General features: G+C 43.7%; 1 long non-coding RNA gene across 1 annotated transcript in view; it reads left to right on the top strand.

Annotated features, from left to right (window-relative positions):
* The first annotated feature begins 6029 nt into the window (after positions 1-6029).
* LOC130358348 (uncharacterized) overlaps positions 6030-18697 on the top strand; it is a 43103-nt gene continuing 30435 nt past the window's right edge. Inside the window, exon 1 of the long non-coding RNA XR_008889483.1 lies at positions 6030-6044. This is a non-coding gene — a long non-coding RNA (uncharacterized LOC130358348). The remainder of the gene's footprint in view (positions 6045-18697) is intronic.

Genomic DNA, 18697 nt, shown 5'->3' with positions numbered 1-18697 from the left:
TTCTGGCACCAGTTGATAAAAAAAAAAAAAAAAGTTTTCCATCTGAGTACTCCTTTAAAGATGGCTCCAGGGACATTACATACAAAACAGCAGTATAAGGTTGGAACACAGTACTTTGGAACTTCTTCTGAGCTTAGAAAAAATAATACAAGTTCTATTGAACTGCTGTTATTTGAAATTTTTTCTGCTGGCTGTTAGACAGTTTTTTTTTTTTTACATGGTTTTTAGGTAGTTTTTGTTGCAAAAAAAAAACAGCTGGTTAGCAAATTGTGTAATAGCATTTGCCATAGCAAAAAAAAAAAAAAAAAAAAAAAAAAAAAAAGATGAAAAAATCTAAAAATGTTTTAAATGATGCAGAAACAAACCAAAAATGCAGAAGATATTGCTGAAATCGTCGGTCGCTTTTTGCAGAAAAAAAACATCATTTTTTTTTGTTGCTTACTATGTACTCCTTCTCACCACAGCAATAGTAGGCATGCCTTCAACAACAGCCTATGTGGTTAGTAGACTGCAATTACTATTATCATTTTTATTATTATTATTATTTTTAATATTTGCCTGTACATATACAGTGGGGTAAAAAAGTATTTAGTCAGACACCAATTGTGCAAGTTCTCCCACTGAAAGGCCTGTAATTTTCATCATATGTATACCTCAACTATAAGAGACAAAATTGGGGGGGGGGGGGGGGGGGGAGAATACAGGAAATAACTTTGTCTGATTTTTTAAGAATTTATTTGCAAATTATGGTGGAAATAAGTATTTGGTCAATAACAAAAGTTCATCTCAATACTTTGTTATATACCCTTTGTTGGCAATGACAGAGGTCAAACGTTTTCTGTAAGTCTTCACAAGGTTTTCACACACAGTTGCTGGTATTTTGGCCCATTCCTCCATGCAGATCTCCTCTAGAGTAGTGATGTTTTGGTGCTGTCGCTGGGCAACTCCCTCCAAAAGTTTTCTATGGGGTTGAGATCTGGAGACTGGCTTGGCCACTCCAGGACCTTGAAATGCTTCTTACAAAGCCAATCCTTTGTTGCCCGGGCGGTGTGTTTGGGATCATTGTCATGCTGAAAGACCCAGCCACGTTTCACCTTCAATGCCTTTACTGATGGAAGGAGGTTTTCATTCAAAATCTCCCGATACATAGCCCCATTCATTCTTTCCTTTACAAGGATCAGTTGTCCTGGTCCTGGTCCCTTTGCAGAAAAACAGTCCAAAAGCATGATGTTTCCACCCCATGCTTTACAGTAGGTATGGTGTTCTTTGGATGCAACTCAGCATTCCTTCTCCTCCAAACACCACAAGTTGAGTTTTTACCAAAAAGTTCTACTTTGGTTTCATCTGACCATATGACATTCTCCCAATCCTCTTTTGGATCATCCAAATGTTCTCTAGCAAACATCAGACGGGCCAGGACATGTACTGGCTTAAGCAGGGGGACACGTCTGGCACTGCATGATTTGAGTCCCTGGGAGCGTAGTGTGTTATTGATGGTAGCCTTTGCTACTTTGGTCTCAGCTCTCTGCAGGTCATTCACTAGGTTCCCCCATGTAGTTCTGGGATTTTTGTTCGCCGTTCTTGTGATCATTTTGACACCACAGGGTTAGATCTTGCGTGGAGCCCCAGATGGAGGGAGATTATCAGTGGTCTTGTATGTCTTGCATTTTCTAATAATTGCTCCTACAGTTGATTTCTTCACACCAGGCTACTTGCCTATTGCAGATTCATTCTCCCCAGCCTAGTGCAGGTCTACAATTTTGTTTCTGGTGTCCTTCGACAGCTCTTTGGTCTTGGCCATAGTGGAGTTTGGAGTGTGACTGTTTGAGGTTGTGGACAGATGTCTTTTATACTGATAACAAGTTCGAACAGGAGCCATTAATATAGGTAACAAGTTCGAACAGGAGCCATTATTAGAGGTAATGAGTGGTGAACAGAGGAGACTCTTAAAGAAGAAGTTACAGGTCTGTGAGAGTCAGAAATCTTGCTTGTTGTAAGTGACCAAATACTTATTTTCCACCATAATCTGCAAATAAATTCTTTAAAAATCAGACAATGTGGTTTTATGGATTTTTTTTCTCATTATGTCTCTCGTAGTGGAGGTATAACCTATGATGGAAATTACAGCCTCTCTCATCTTTTTCAGTGGGAGAACTTTCACAATTGGTGGCTGAGTAAATACTTTTTTGTCCCACTGTAATAAGCGGTTAAAATACACCTTGAACATAAACAGTAAGTGATAGACTAATATAGAGGAAAGAAGGGCCCTCTTTATAAGCCTGTCATTTACTGGGGGCAGTGCCGGCTCTGCCTATAGGCTAAGTAGGGAACCGCCTAGAGCGGCCCCTGGAGGGGGGAGGCGCCACTCTGCCTGTTGCAGCAAAAGCAACCAGTTAGCTTTTTCCTACCCAGCACAGCCCTGATAGCACCAACACCGCCCCATGATGGAGGAGCGCTGTACACAGCATTCCACTGACAATACACACACCCTCCCCGGGCCTCATCATGCTGGAGGAGGCTGCAGGGAAAGCAGCTATAGTCTGTGACAGCCCCCCCGTTCCACAACACCCGCACCCTGCCACTCATGATGCAGGAGGAGCGCTGTGAGCCGCACTGTACACCCCCTCCTGCTCCTCATAGCTTGAGAAGCGCTGACAGATCCACAGTACCATCCACTTCAAAACCCTCCCCCCGCCCGTCTATCTAATCCCCCACGTGTGATCTGTATGCTGAGCTGTGTATCTAATCCCCAATGTGTGATCTGTATGCTGAGCTGTGTATCTAATCCCCCAGCATACAGATCACACATGGGGGATTAGATACACAGCTCAGCATACAGATCACACATGGGGGATTAGATATGTGGTAGGCCTCAGGGGTAGGGGCAGTACAGTCAGGGATTTGCTTTGGTATATCAGGGGTTAATGTTAACCCTATAGTTCGTGACGCCAGGCTGAGGGCTTGTATGCTGAGATGACTCTCCGGCCTATCGCCGCCTTTCCCAGTAACGATAGGTGCATAAGGATAAAGACTGAAGGTCCACAAGGTAGTTGAATTTGAACTTGCATAAACTTTACTTAACGGCTTGCGGTACATCCACAGAGTAGTAACAGTCTCAATCAAACAGTCTCTATATACCTCAATGACTGACAGATGTTGCGGACCTTGACTTTAGACAATAGTCTCTGCATTCAGGGTATATTGCGAAGATCCGTCTGGATTTAGGGGATAGATAAGGTCCGGTGGTCTTGCAGAGTGTTTAGGGATTGATACACTCACAATTTGGAATAGAACAGCCGTCGCCGCGAGGCTAAGGCCTAGACTCACTGATGACAGCAGCGCAGATCCTTTCTTGTCAACAGCCAGGAAGCAAGAGAGAGATTAATGGGCACCGCGCCCTTATATGGGCAGGGGCGGGGCCATTTTGATTGGTCCAGCCATCTGTCACTCACCGTCACAAAGGAAATGAGTGCATTACGTCACAAGGACCTCCAAAGGTCCTCAAGCAGAAATACCATAGAGTTCACCTGATCACGTGACCCGCAGGTCCTGCTACGCTTCTCACAGGTAATTAACTATTTATACACATTTTATACAGTTAAACTTCCACAAATAAGGAACATATGATTAGAGCAATAACTATAGGGGTGAGAGGTGACTAGGGGTGGACTATACAAAAGGACCCCGACGTCCTAGGGAGTCTGGCTATGGGGACCTATAAACAGGTACCGTATAGGATGCGGTACCAGGACACCACAGCTCAGCATACAGATCACACATGGGGGATTAGATACACAGCTCAGCATACAGATCACACATGGGGGGGATTAGATACACAGTTCAGCATACAGATCACACATGGGGGATTAGATACACAGCTCGGCATACAGATCACACATGGGGGATTAGATACACAGCTCAGCATACAGATCACACATGGGGGATTAGATACACAGCTCAGCATACAGATCACACATGGGGATTAGATACACAGTTCAGCATACAGATGACACATGGGGGGATTAGATACACAGTTCAGCATGCAGATCACACATGGGGGATTAGATACACAGCTCAGCATACATATCACACATGGGGGATTAGATACACAGCTCAGCATACACATCACACATGGGGGATTAGATACACAGCTCAGCATACAGATCACACATAGGGGATTAGATACACAGTTCAGCATACAGATCACACATGGGGGATTAGATATACAGCTCAGCATACAGATCACACGTGGGGGATTAGATACACAGCTCAGCATACAGATCACACATGGGGGGATTAGATACACAGCTCAGCATACAGATCACACATGGGGGATTAGATACACAGCTCAGCATACAGATCACACATGGGGGATTAGATACACAGTTCAGCATGCAGATCACACATGGGGGGATTAGATACACAGCTCAGCATACAGATCACACATGGGGGATTAGATACAAACTCAGCAAAGAAAAGAATGGCATATATCCACTGTCTGTTTCGATCACTTACGATCCACGGTTTCCGGGGATAAACAGAAGTGCGGCGTGAGACACCTGCAAACAGCAGGGAGTCGGGGATTACCGCCTCTCTCGCAGGTTCAGACGCCATCTCCTCGCTGGAACCTGCGAGAGAGCCAGTAATCCCCGTCTCCCTGCTGTTTGCAGGTGTCTCACGCCGCACTTCTGTTTATCCCCGGAAACCGTGGATCGTAAGTGATCGAAACAGACAGTGGATATATGCCATTCTTTTCTTTACAGGTTATGCTATGAGCTAAATATACCTGGGACATGATGTGCTATTTCTAAATCCACTGCATATGCCTCATTGCAACACTTGGAAATGATTTTTTCCTCTCTAGGACTTGATTGCAACTGTGATAACTTTAAACAAATATTGTTGTATGCTTCATGGTACCTAGATAGTTGCGATTAGTTGATAACTGTAGGGATTGCCTCCCTGATGACATCACCGCAACAGGTGATAGAAACGCATTGGCGGTATTTATATTGGCATTACTAATATTGTATTTTACCAGTGATAGTGCTGCTAGAAGACTGGCTGGGCTCAGCCACTTCTTGGATAACAGCACATCAATCATCTCTTTATTTTGCCACCGGCAACATTAATACCATACACCTATTAGAATTAATATATTTTAATATTTGAAGTAAAAGTTATATTTTAGGCACATCCGGAGGACTTCTCTCCTTTTTTGTTAGTGTGTCACCCCAGTAGTAAGAAGATTACATGAGGAGGAGGTTTGTTACAGTGTGTCACCCCAGTAGTAAGAAGATTACATGAGGAGGAGGTTTGTTACAGTGTGTCACCTCAGTAGTAAGAAGATTACATGAGGAGGAGGTTTGTTACAGTGTGTCACCCCAGTAGTAAGAAGATTAAATGAGGAGGAGGTTTGTTACAGTGTGTCACCCCAGTAGTAAGAAGATTAAATGAGGAGGAGGTTTGTAACAGTGTGTCACCCCCGTAGTAAGGTGGGGTGGGGCCAATGGGCAGGGTCAAGGGGGCGACAAAATTTGCTTTTGCCTAGGGTGGCAGAAATCATTGCACCACCCTGACTGGGGGACATACACTCTGTCCAGACAAGTCATGAATGACGGAGAGGTCAGCAAACCAGAGACTAAAATGTAGACCGAGTCTTAAAGGGATACTCCACTGGCCAGCGTTCGGAAGTAAATGATCTGAACACTTCTACCTCAAGTTGTTGCTATGGCAACATGACACAGACGGTGAATGAAAGATCGTGGTTGGATAAAGTATGGCAAGGAGATCCTGTACATTAGATTAGGCTGAGCATCTATGTTAATGGGGAAGAAAAAGCTTTCAATCCTTCAGTTCTCCATGGATGTACCTAGGCAGTTCATGTGTGTCCCTCATCAACAAGGAACTCCTGGTGATGTCGCTCAGAGATGGGAATTGTTGCTGGGTCTTTTGGTCTGTCCCATGTGGTGAGAAGCAGGTCACAGAGCAGAGATCTTGTCTAGAACAGTGGATCTAAACCTTTTTCACGACAAAGGGTGAAAGTATGTCCGCAGACAAAATAAGTCATAAAATTATTTATTTCCATAATGGCGCGTGCTTACCTTTATACTATTGCGATAATTAATCCCATTGGGCCATTATTCCCCCCTCCCTGTGATCCCATTTTGCCATTATCTGATAGTGGCAAAAGGGGATCAGAGGGAGCGGGAATAATGGCACAAGGGCATTAAGATGGAGGGGGGGATAATGGCAAAAGGGGATCAGGATGGAGGGGTATAATCATCACTCCCCCCCCCCCCTCCATTTTAATGTCCTTTGTGCCATTATTGCCCCCTCCCTCTGATCCCCTTTATCCCCCCCATCTTAATGCCCTTGTGCAATTATTTCTCCCCATCCCCCCCCGGGCTAATATATACATACATAAAATACATGCAATAACATCCCTCCTTGCCATACACTTAGTCTTTACTTATTTATTTATGTATTACATTACCTGGCCTGTTCGGGTTAACAGCGAGTCCTGTACCCACTGATGGGTTACGTCCTCCTGCGCTGTGCGGCACCTCCGGGCAACGTCAGGGGATGTCACACGTCTGCCTGGCAATCATGCAGCTCTCGTAAATTAGCCGCGGCCATGGCCATTCCCCGCAGAGAGCTGTCGCGGCCATTCCCCGCTCTGTGCTGACAAGTACTGGCCAATGCATTGCCGGTATTTGTCAACGCATCGGCGTACCCCCCACACAACCAGTGGCTTCCCCCTAGGGGTAAGTGTACCACCAGTTGAGAACCCCGGGTCTAAACCAACTCTGCACACACACTGACTCTGACTAACTCTGACCTGGGTGGAGAAGGGCAGGAGGTCCTGATTGGCCAAAGTGCACATGTGATTTCCCATGCATCCTCCTACAGAGATTAAGTTAACTCTTTCCACGACAGAAGCATAAAATTACATTAAACAGATAAACATTCAGTAAAGATAAATCACAAAGTACACAATATTTTGACTTGGACCTGTGGACAAGAGCAGACACCATAAAGTGAAATTTACCCGACAGGACACGTTGACAAGAGTGTTCCGCATTGGGAAACCACGCATGCCCTTTGCTGTCCGGGCATGCTGGTAATTATAGTTTTTCAACAGCTGGAGGCACCCTGATTGGGAAAAACTGCTAAGGCTGCTTTCACACTATAGAATTCTCTGTTTTAAAGATCCGTTATAAATATATATATATATATATATATATATACCGTATTTATCGGCGTATAACACGCACTTTTTAGGCTCAAATTTTTAGCCTAAAGTCTGTGTGCGTGTTATACGCCGATACACCCCCAGGAAAGGCAGGGGGAGAGAGGCCGTCGCTGCCTGCTTCTCTCCCCCTGCCTTTCCTGGGGTCTAGAGCGCTGCTGTCGGCCCTTTTCACCCCCTGGTTATCGGCGCCGCTGCCCGTTCTGTCCCCCTGACTATCGGTGCCGGCGCCGATAGCCAGGGAGAGAGAAGCGGCGCCGACAGCCAGGGGGAGAGAAGGGGCAGCGGCACCCATTGCCGGCGCCGCTGCCCCGTTGCCTCCCCCCATCCCCGGTGGCATAATTACCTGAGTCCGGTCCGCGCTGTTCCGCTGCTCCAGGCCTCCGTCGTGCGTCCCCGGCGTCATTGCTATGCGCTGAACGGCGCGGCGCTCTGACGTCATGCGCCGCGCCGTGCATAGCAATGACGCTGGGGACGCACGACGGAGGCCTGGAGCAGCGCGGACCGGACTCAGGTAATTATGCCACCGGGGATGGGGGGAGGCAACGGGGCAGCGGCGCCGGCAATGGGTGCCGCTGCCCCTTCTCTCCCCCTGGCTGTCGGCGCCGCTTCTCTCTCCCTGGCTATCGGCGCCGGCACCGATAGTCAGGGGGACAGAACGGGCAGCGGCGCCGATAACCAGTAGGTGAAAAGGGCCGACATCAGCGCTCTAGACCCCAGGAAAGGCAGGGGGAGAGAAGCGGGCAGCGACGGCCTCTCTCCCCCTGCCTTTCCTGGGGGTATATCGGGGTATACACGCGCACACACGCACCCTCATTTTACCATGGATATTTGGGTAAAAAACTTTTTTTACCCAAATATCCGTGGTAAAATGAGGGTGCGTGTTATAGGCCGGTGCGTGGCATACCCCGATAAATACGGTATATATATATATATATATATATATATATATATATATATATATTAGTCATAAAAAAATGAAAAACAGAAATGTTCTATGTAAAAAATTAAAAAAAAAGGGCAATTACTCAGTATTATTTATCATGGTGCCAGAATCAGCCGATAAGCCACAGCTGCTGACATACAATGAATGTTATTTGGAATGAGACAAGTGAATATTAAAATGGAAAAATACAGAGTGCCCGACCTGAGGACAACATAATATCCTGTAATATTGGGTTAGGAAGGAAGAAATATACAGTATTCTTGCTTTTATCCACCATCAATGAGGCCTCCGAGGAGCCTGATAATCCTGGCAGCAGTTGGGCTGTGTCTGTTGTTACAGTATATATATATATATATATATATATATATATATATATATATATATATGCAGTTGCAAGAAAAAGTATGTGAACCCTTTGGAATTATATGGTTTTCAGCACAAGTCATAAAATGATATAATCTAAGTCACAATAGACAATCACAGTCTGCTTAAACTTCCTAAACACACGAAGAATTAAATTTTGCCATGTTTTTATTGAACACACCATGTAAACATTCAGAGTGCAGGTGGAAAAAGTATGTGAACCCTTGTATTTAATAACTAGTTGAACATCCTTTGACAGCAATAACTTCAACCAAATGTTTCCTGCAGCTGCAAATCAGACATGCACAACGGTCAGGAGTAATTCTTGACCATTCCTCTTTACAGAACAGTTTCAGTTCAGCAATATTCTTGGGATGTCTGATGGGAATCGCTTTCTTGGGGTCATGCCACAGCCTCTCAATTGGGTTGAGGTCAGGACTCTGACTTGGAATCAAGAATGCATATTTTCTTCTGTTTAAGCCATTCTGTTGTTGATTTACTTCGATGCTTTGGGTCGTTGTCCTGTTGCAACACCCATATTCTGTTGAGCTTAAGCTGGTGGACAGATGGCCGTAAGTTCTCCTGCAAAATGTCTTGCTAAACTTGGGAATTCATTTTTCCTTCGATGATAGCAATCTCTCCAGGCCCTGATGTAGCAAAGCAGCCCCAAATCATGATGTCCCCACCACCATACTTCACAATTGGGATGAGGTTTTGATGTTGGTGTGCTGTGCCTCTTTTTCTCCACACATAGTGTTGTGTGTTTCTTCCAAACAACTCAACTTTGGTTTCATCTGTGGTATCCTCCCATGAAATCCATTCTTGTTTAGTGTTTTCCATATCGTAGATTCGCTAACAGGGATGGTAGGATATGCCAGAGACTTTTGTAAGTCTTTAGCAGACACTCTAGGATTCTTCTTCACCTCATTGAGCAGTCTGTGCTGTGCTCTTGCAGTCATCTTTACAGGATGGCCACTCCTAGGGAGAGTAGCAGCAGTGCTGAACTTTCTCCATTTATAGACAATTTGTCTTACCGTGGACTGATGAACAATAAGACTTTTGGAGATACTATAACCCTTTACAGCTTTATGCAAGTCAACAATTCATAATCGTAGGTCTTCTGAGAGCTCTTTTTGTGCGAGGCATCATTCACACTCAGGCAATGCTTCTTGTGAAAAGCAAACCCAGAACTGGTGGGTGTTTTTTGATAGGGCAGGGCAGCTGTAACTAACACCTCCAATCTCATCTCATTGATTGGACTCCAGTTGGATGACACCTTACTCCAATTAGCTCTTGGAGATGTCATTAGACTAGGGGTTCACATACTTTTTCCAACTGCACTGTGAATGTTTAAATGGTGTGTTCAATAAATATATGATAACATGATGTGTGTTATTAGTTTAAGCAGACTGTGATTGTCTATTGTTGTGACTTAGATGAAGATAAGATCACATTTTATGACCAATTTGTGCATAAATCCATATATATATATATATATATATATATATATATATATATATATATAATCACAGATGGCACAGATAGTGCTGCCTTCCTGTCTTGCCCAGTAAATTAGTTTGGCACAGATAGTACTGCCTCCCTGCCTTGCTCAGTTAATTAATTTAGCAAACAGAGAACTGCCCCATGTTTTTTCCCAGTAACATAGTTTGGCACAGATAATACTGCCTCACAGTCTGTCCCAGTATATTAATTAAGTACAGATAGTACAGCCTCCCTGTCTCTCCCAGTAAATTAATTTGGCACAGATTTTCCTGCATATTATGTAGCCACAGATAGTACTGTCTCCAATGGAAGCAGGTATCTAGTAATAAGAATACACAGTATAGTAGCAACAAAGAAACTATTGGTAAAGACAAGTGTCTCATTAACTTCAAGTTAATCCTGTTATTAAAGTTTCACATGTTTAGCCAAAGTCCCAAAGTTGTAGAATTTAAAGATTGTTAATCATCCTGGCTTGTCAATCATCCTGCTGTGTGACCCGGGAGCCTCAGAGCCCTGCTTGTCCTCACTGCACAGAGCCCTGCTTGTCCTCAGTGTACAGAGCCCTGCTTGTCCTCAGTGTACAGGTCCCTGCTTGTCCTCAATGTAAAGAGCCCTGCTTGTCATCAGTGTACAGAGCCCTGCTTGTCCACAGTGTACAGAGCCCTGCTTGTCCTCAGTGTACAGAGCCCTGCTTGTCCTCAGTGTACAGAGCCCTGCTTGTCCACAGTGTACAGAGCCCTGCTTGTCCACAGTGTACAGAGCCCTGCTTGCCCACAGTGTACAGAGCCCTTCTTGTCCTCAGTGTACAGAGCCCTTCTTGTCCACAGTGTACAGAGCCCTGCTTGTCCTCAGTGTACAGAGCCCTGCTTGTCCTCAGTGTACAGAGCCCTGCTTGTCCACAGTGTACAGAGCCCTGCTTGTCCTCAGTGTACAGAGCCCTGCTTGTCCTCAGTGTGCAGAGCCCTGCTTGTCCTCAGTGTACAGAGCCCTTCTTGTCCTCAGTGTACAGAGCCCTGCTTGTCCTCAGTGTACAGAGCCCTGCTTGTCCTCGGTGTACAGAGCCCTGCTTGTTCTCGGTGTACAGAGCCCTGCTTGTCCTCTGTGTACAGAGCCCTGCTTGTCCTCAGTATACAGAGCCCTGCTTGTCCTCGGTGTACAGAGCCCTGCTTGTCCTTGGTGTACAGAGCCCTGCTTTTCCTCGGTGTACAGAGCCCTGCTTGTCCTCAGTGTACAGAGCCCTGCTTGTCCTCAGTTTACAGAGCCCTGCTTGTCCTCAGTGTACAGAGCCCTGCTTGTCCTCAGTGTACAGAGCCCTGCTTGTCCTCAGTGTAGTTACATAGTTCAAAAACTATTTTTATTATTACTTTGGGTGCACAACAGTTAAGGGAGGCAAATTTACTCGCAACCCTAATAAAAGGGGGTGACCAATCAAATATGCAGACAAAATACCTACAGTCATGGTCGTAAATGTTGGCACCCCTGAAATATTTCAAGAAAATTAAGTATTTCTCACCGAAAAGGATTGCAGTAACACATGTTTTGCTATACACATGTTTATTCCCTTTGTGTGTATTGGAACTAAACCAAAAAAGGAGGAAAAAAAGCAAATTGGACATAATGTCACCAAACTCCAAAAATGGGCTGGACAAAATTATTGTCACCCTTTCAAAATTGGGGAAAAATAAGATTGTTTCAAGCATGTGATGCTCCTTTAAACTCACCTGGGGCAAGTAACAAATGAACCTGAGTAAGCCAAAATCCTTCTGGGAAAACATCTTGTGGACAGATGAGACCAAGATAGAGCTTTTTGGTAATGCACATCATTCTGTTTACCGAAAACAGAATGAGGGCTACAAAGAAAAGAACACAGTACCTACAGTGAAATATGGTGGAGGGTCAATGATGTTTTGGGTTGTTTTGCTGCCTCTGGCACTGGGTGCCTTGAATGTGTGCAAGACATCATGAAATCTGAGGATTACCAATGGATTTTGGGTTGCACTGTACAGCCCAGTGTCAGAAAGTTGGGTTTGTGTCTTGGGTCTTCAGCAGGACAATGACCCAAACATACATCAAAAAGCCCCACAGAAATGGATGGCAACAAAGCGCTGGAGAGTTCTGAAGTGGCAGCAATGAGTCCAGATCTAAATCCCATTGATCACCTGTGGAGAGATCTTAGAATTGATGTTGGGAAAAGGCGCCCTTCCAATAAGAGAGACCTGGAGCAGTTTGTAAAGGAAGAGTGGTCCAACATTCCGGCTGAGAGGTGTAAGAAGCTTATTGGGGGTTATAGGAAGCCACTGATTTCAGTTATTTTTTCCAAAGGGTGTGCAACCAAATATTAAGTTAAGGGTGCCAATAATTTTGTCCAGCCCATTTTTGGAGTTTGGTGACATTATGTCCAATTTGCTTTTTTTGCTCCTTTTTTGGTTTAGTTCCGATACACACAAAGGGAATAAACATGTGTATAGCAAATCATGTGTTACTGCAATCCTTTTCTGTGAGAAATACTTCATTTTCTTTAAATATTTTAGGGGTGCCAACATTTACGGCCATGACTGTAAAATCAATATGATCAATTGGTGAACGAATAAATCAATAAAAATTGATAGGTGAAAACTAGAGGAAATCCATGTGCGGTAAAATGGTGACTGTGAAAGTGTCAACATAGATGAAAAAGACTTATTAAGCCTACATAGGGCAACATGCTAGGGGTCATTAAATATTGCTATGATATTAAAGTGCATACAGAAACATAAATACATGTAATAAAAGCGCATATGAATAAATACATCAAGTTTAAATAATTAGAAGTAGCAGTCAATATATTATATATCTATGATAAAAGTCAATGATTTGTACTAATGCCCCTACTACCAACCCCCTTGGAGTTGAGGATATTAAAATATTTAATTCCCAAAACAGGGACTTATGAGTGTTACATGTGCACCAGGTAGGTATCTAGGGGATATAAATAACTAATATTACATGGCATTAATATGATATAAAGAATAGGTATGATATGGATTTTATTTAACCCCCATCCGAATTTGTTATTTTTTTAAAATCAGATTAAAGTGCATGCACAAGAGTAAATCACACACAGACACACATTGTCAGTGTTTACATACTTCTCAAGTTTATTGGCATTCATCCAGCTTACATAACCAATGCAATTTGCATAAGTTCCCACCCTCACTAGGGGGGTGAGTACAGCTTTGGCATACCATATAAGGTATGCTTTCTCTGTTAGATTTTTTGGGTAAACTGTTAGGCGCTGGCCAGGACAGGAAATTCCTCTACACGATGGGAGAGCAAGAAGCAGAGTAGCTTGGGGCATGGGCTTTGTCAAATAGTCTTTTTATAATGCATACACATACCATATTTTTCGCCGTATAAGACACACTTTTTCTTTCCCAAAACTGTGGGGGGGGGGGAGTTGGTGCGTCTTATACTGCAAATACACATTAAAACCTGTCCTATAGCGGCGGTCCCTGTGGCCATCAACGGCCGGGACCCAGGGCTAATACAGGACATCACCGATCGCGGTGATGCCCTGTATTAACCCTTCAGACGCGGCGATCAAAGCTGACCACCGCGTCTAAAGCGAAAGTGACACTAACCCGGCTGCTCAGTCGGGCTGTTCGGGAACACCGCGGTGAAATCGCGGCGTCCCGAACAGCTTACAGGACACCGGGAGGGCCCTTACCTGCCTCCTCGGTGTCTGCTCCGTGCCGGGATCCCCTGCATGGCCGGCGCTCTCCTTCGTCGTCATGACGTTGTTGCGCACGCCGTCCCGTCATCCAATAGGAGCGGTGTGCGTAGCAAGGTGATGGCGGCGACGGAGAGCGAGGATACCGGGCAGCAGAAACGTTCCGGTGCGACGGGGACACCCCGGGGACACGGCAACAGTGATGGAGGGCGACATCCAGGGCAGCGGTGATGGGTTTGGAGCGGCGGGGACACGTGAGTATTACCTCCTATACCAGTGGTCTTCAACCTGCGTACCTCCAGATGTTGCAAAACTACAACTCCCGGCATGCCCGGACAGCCAACGGCTGTCCGGGCATGCCGGGAGTTGTAGTTTTGCAACATCTGGAGGTCCGCAGGTTGAAGGTTCAGAATTTTTTTTTTCTAGACTTTCATCCTTTAAAATTGGGTGCGTCTTATATGCCGGAGCGTCTTATATGGCGAAAAATACGGTATATATATAAATCACATAAACAGCATGATCACAGTGGTTTACGATGGCAATGGTATGAGTCCAGATGATTCACCACAGTAGGTGGGTAGAAAATCTAAAATGAAAGTGAATCGAAAAGAAGAGGTAAGTATAAAAACGTAAAACAATTTAAAACCATCACCCTAAGAAAGTGGAAAGGGAAGGGAAGGAGAAAAAAAAGGAGTTAAAGGAGTTAATAGGGGAGGGAAGGGAAGGAGGTTAAAAACAGACCAGTTACTGCACGGTCATTTTGCCATTTTTTCGATGGTTTGAAATAAATTGCAATGTGGAGAATTTTTTTTTCAAAATTCTCCAGTACCTGAAAAACACATATATCCAGCAAACCTATATTCATTATATTCATTCAGCCACCTGACAAGTCTCTAGTGGGTAGTACCTGGAGTAGCTGGGACACTGCACTAGGATGCTATGTTGCCTCGACAGCTTGTCAAGATGGAATCAATCATGAATTATGTACTGAACTAAAAAACTGTGCCCAGGCAGCTGTCAGTAAGATTAAAGGATGGAAAACATGATAAAAGCTTTTATTATCCTCTAGATGTGGGAAGACATGTTCAGTGCGGAACAAAAATTCTTCTACAGTTATGGAGCATCATCCCTCCCAGGATGCATCTCTGTCAATCAATGTCGACTTCTTCTGGGATTTCCTAGAACTGCAGCTGTATTATTACCATTACGTGTCAGTGAGCTAAAGCGATAAAACACAGGCAGAGGATTGGCCAAGTCAGATCCTGATTAGTGTTGAGCGGCATAGGCCATATTCGAATTCGCGATTTTTCGCGAATATATGGACGAATATTCGTCATATATTCGCTAAATTCGCATATTCGTAATATTCACGTTATATTTTCGCATATGCGAAAATTAGCATAAATGAAAATTTGCATGTGCGAAAATTACCATATGCGAAAAATTTGCATAAGCAAAAATTTGCATATGCAAATGTTCCCATATGCCCAAATTTGTACGCCAGTCTCACACAGTAGTATTAGAGCCTTCTTTACACCACAAAAGCTGGAAGCAGAGAGGGATGATCACTGTGATGTGTACTGTGAAAAAAAAAATATATTCGTAATTTCGAATATATAGTGCTATATTGGCGAATATTCGCGAATTCGCGATATTCGCGAATAATATTCGCATTGCGAATATTTGCGAGCAACACTAGTGTTGACCACCAGACGAAGGGGCAGCCGACACGCCCCCTCAAAAAAAGCGCTATGGCAGAGCCAGAGATTGCCAAAGGCAGCGCTGCATCAGTCCCCCAAAAAATGTGAGTTCCTGGATTTAAATATCTATATTCAGGATGGCTGTTCGCATACTGCCAACTATTTTAAGGAGGTGGATGCAAACAGATACCTCGACTTTAACAGTTGCCATCTTAAATAATGGAAGAAGAACATTCCATTAGGTCAAATGAAAAGAATCCGAAGGAATTGTTCTTCCACACAAAAATACCTACAACAACTAGATAACATGGAGGATCATTTTAAACAAAAAGGGTATCCCAAACCCCTTATACAAGGAGCACGCCAGAGAGTGGACGAATTAGAACAAAGTGCTTGCTTGAAAAATAATAAACAGGGTAATGCAGAGGGGGGTTATAATGATGAATTTTATTCTGTTTTTTTAACTAGGTATTACACTTCACACACCAATATATTTTTTTTATTTTATTTTTTTTTGTATAGGTAATATCACCAGCTCATATTATTGTGTCATGATTACTGGCACCATATGTAGTCCCCCAGTTATTCTTCTTTAGATGTTTTCCGTGTCCTGTGCAGTATCTCTCCCAGAAGTCCACTTGATGGCCCCCGTGGTGGTCTACACCCCGAAGTCATCAATTTTTACTCTAAAAGAGAGTGTGCAGCTGTTTCTGGAGACGGTTAACATTAACCTCTGCATGGTGGAATAATAGGTCACGATGTTTATCAGGATCAGTAGAAGCATCACCCACTCGATGATTATGATGGGGATTTCACGGATCTCATCCCAGTCTTCATCATTATGGAATAATTCCTTTAATGTTTCATATCCAAAATAGAAAATTACACAGACAAAAGTCAGGCCACAGCAGGTGCATCTACTATGGTGGATGACTTTTTTTGCTCCTGGTAATTTATACATCTGGATGGACTGCCCAAGGTAGTATAAGGCTTCACATGTAATGGAAATTATCGTGCTGACAAAGTGTATCCTGGGATATTCTTCGGGGGACAATACATGCATAACAGCTGTGGCAAAACAGGAGACCCACACAATGGCCAGCAGGATCCTCTGGATCAGGACCTGATGACCAATGAACTCTTCAGTATGCAAAACCATATACTTATAAATATGAAAGGTTAGTACCAAAGTGCCAATGGACGTCCCTATGAATCCAATTCTGAATAATATGCTTTCGGGAAAGAAATTTCCCACGTCACTGTGAAGGAAAAGAAACCAATGTTATTATGGATATTTCCTCACTCCCAACCCATGAAATAAGAATCATGTGCTTGTTTGTCTTACCTGATGCTCATCAGTGGCGAGGCTGCATGGCCGAGGACAACCGTCATGATGTAGCTGGTGGCAAGCCAGGCCGCACACCAAAACGCCAACAGGAGGGGGACGAACCCCAAACCTTTTAGCTCCATTTCAGACAAATAGAAGAAGAAGACGCTAATCTCACTAATCTCACTAATCTCACTGGAACAATTACAGACTGAAGGCTCGGGCAGCTGTCAGTGGAATGTCAGGACTCCAGCTGTCTATGACATCACATGTGACATGTCAGAATGACTGCTTGTTTCTTTGAGCTGCCATGATTTAGTATCTGCTATAGACAGAACCTGATGTTTTTACTATGGACCTTACAGACCCCAGAACCCAAGTAATTAGTGCAGGGGCTCCATTTTGATCATCTAATATTTCACATTATTTGAGTTCCAGGGCTCAGATACATTTGCACCCTCTATAGCAGTGGTCTTCAAGCTGTGAACCCCCAACCGCTTTTCTTATATATAGAATCCCTGAAATCTCCAATCTCTCCTTTTATTGGTTTATGATCTGCATTACTTATTTGTAAAAACAATGTTTCTGATTGTCTTCCCCCCACACACTTATGGGCTATCTCTTCAAATGACTTTATTTGACCTAAAGCGTATAATTGATTTACATAAATAAGCCCCTTTTCATCCAAAAGAGTGAATCTTTAATTTTAAGGAATTCTTTAAGTGCTTTATTCGACCATAATGAAGTAAAGTCAAAACTCCATGTGATTTTAAAAATGTTTTAAGTTCCTCCCATACTTTATTATATAGATATGCATGGGTGTAGTGAGTATCCCAGCTTCCAAAATCTCAAAAATATCCTCATAACGACCCATTAGGGTATGTTCACACTACAGTGTGTGAATGGAATCTCCGCTCGCTGAATTCAGCGAGCGGAGATTCAGACTGGCAGCCGGCGGCGGCGGTAGGACCGGGCGGCACTGAGCCGTCACCGTTAGCAGCTATGCAGTGCTCGCGGACTTCCGTGCAAAGAATGAACATGTTCTTTCTTTGCGCGGAACAATTTCAGCGGCGCTGAAATTCCGCAGTGTGAACGGGTCTCGCGGAAACCCATTCACACTAATGTTAAGTTCACACCGCGGAATTCGGCTCGCGGAATTCCGCCAGTGGAATTTGGCTTGCAGAATTCCACCTGTGGAATTCCGCGGGAATTCCGTAGTTTGAACATACCCTTAGAGAGAAAAAATAGGACTACATTTTCCCTCCTTCTCATAATAGTCTGCAATTTTAGTGCTAAAAAGTACCTAAAAAAAAAAAAAGTGCCCAACCCCCATCGTGCTCAGCTAACGTTAAAGAACCATATTTCATTCTCGTGCTTTCCTACCCCAAAGTAGTGAATTTAATAAAGAAATAAGAGCTTGGAACCATTTTTCTGATATCCATACAGTATAGAAACATAGAATGTGTCGGCAGATAAGAACTATTTGGCCCATCTAGTCTGCCCAATAATCTGAATACTATGAATAGTCCCTGGCCCTATCTTATATGAAGGATAGCCTTATGCCTATCCCATGCATGTTTAAACTTCTTTACTGTATTTGCAGCGACTAGTGTTGTTCACGAATATTCGCAATTTGAATTTTAATCGCGAATATAGCATATAGCATATTCGCGAATTTGCGAATATTTCAAATATAGCAATATATATTCATAATTACGAATATTCCCTTTTTTTGCGCATATGTGAAAATTTGTGCGCATATGCGCAAATTTGCGAATATTGAGCCCTCCCTTCATTAATGGTATAGAGAACTGTGACTAGTGCATTAACTATGTGATTTTTTGCCCATTAAATCCAATAGGCTAATTGTGGTCTATGGGGATCTCACTGCATGTAA

The sequence above is a fragment of the Hyla sarda genome, chromosome 2 (assembly GCF_029499605.1).
Source record: "Hyla sarda isolate aHylSar1 chromosome 2, aHylSar1.hap1, whole genome shotgun sequence".
Taxonomy (NCBI): domain Eukaryota; kingdom Metazoa; phylum Chordata; class Amphibia; order Anura; family Hylidae; genus Hyla; species Hyla sarda.
Note: the sequence above shows the minus strand (reverse complement) of the source record. Positions and strands in the feature narration are given on the sequence as shown.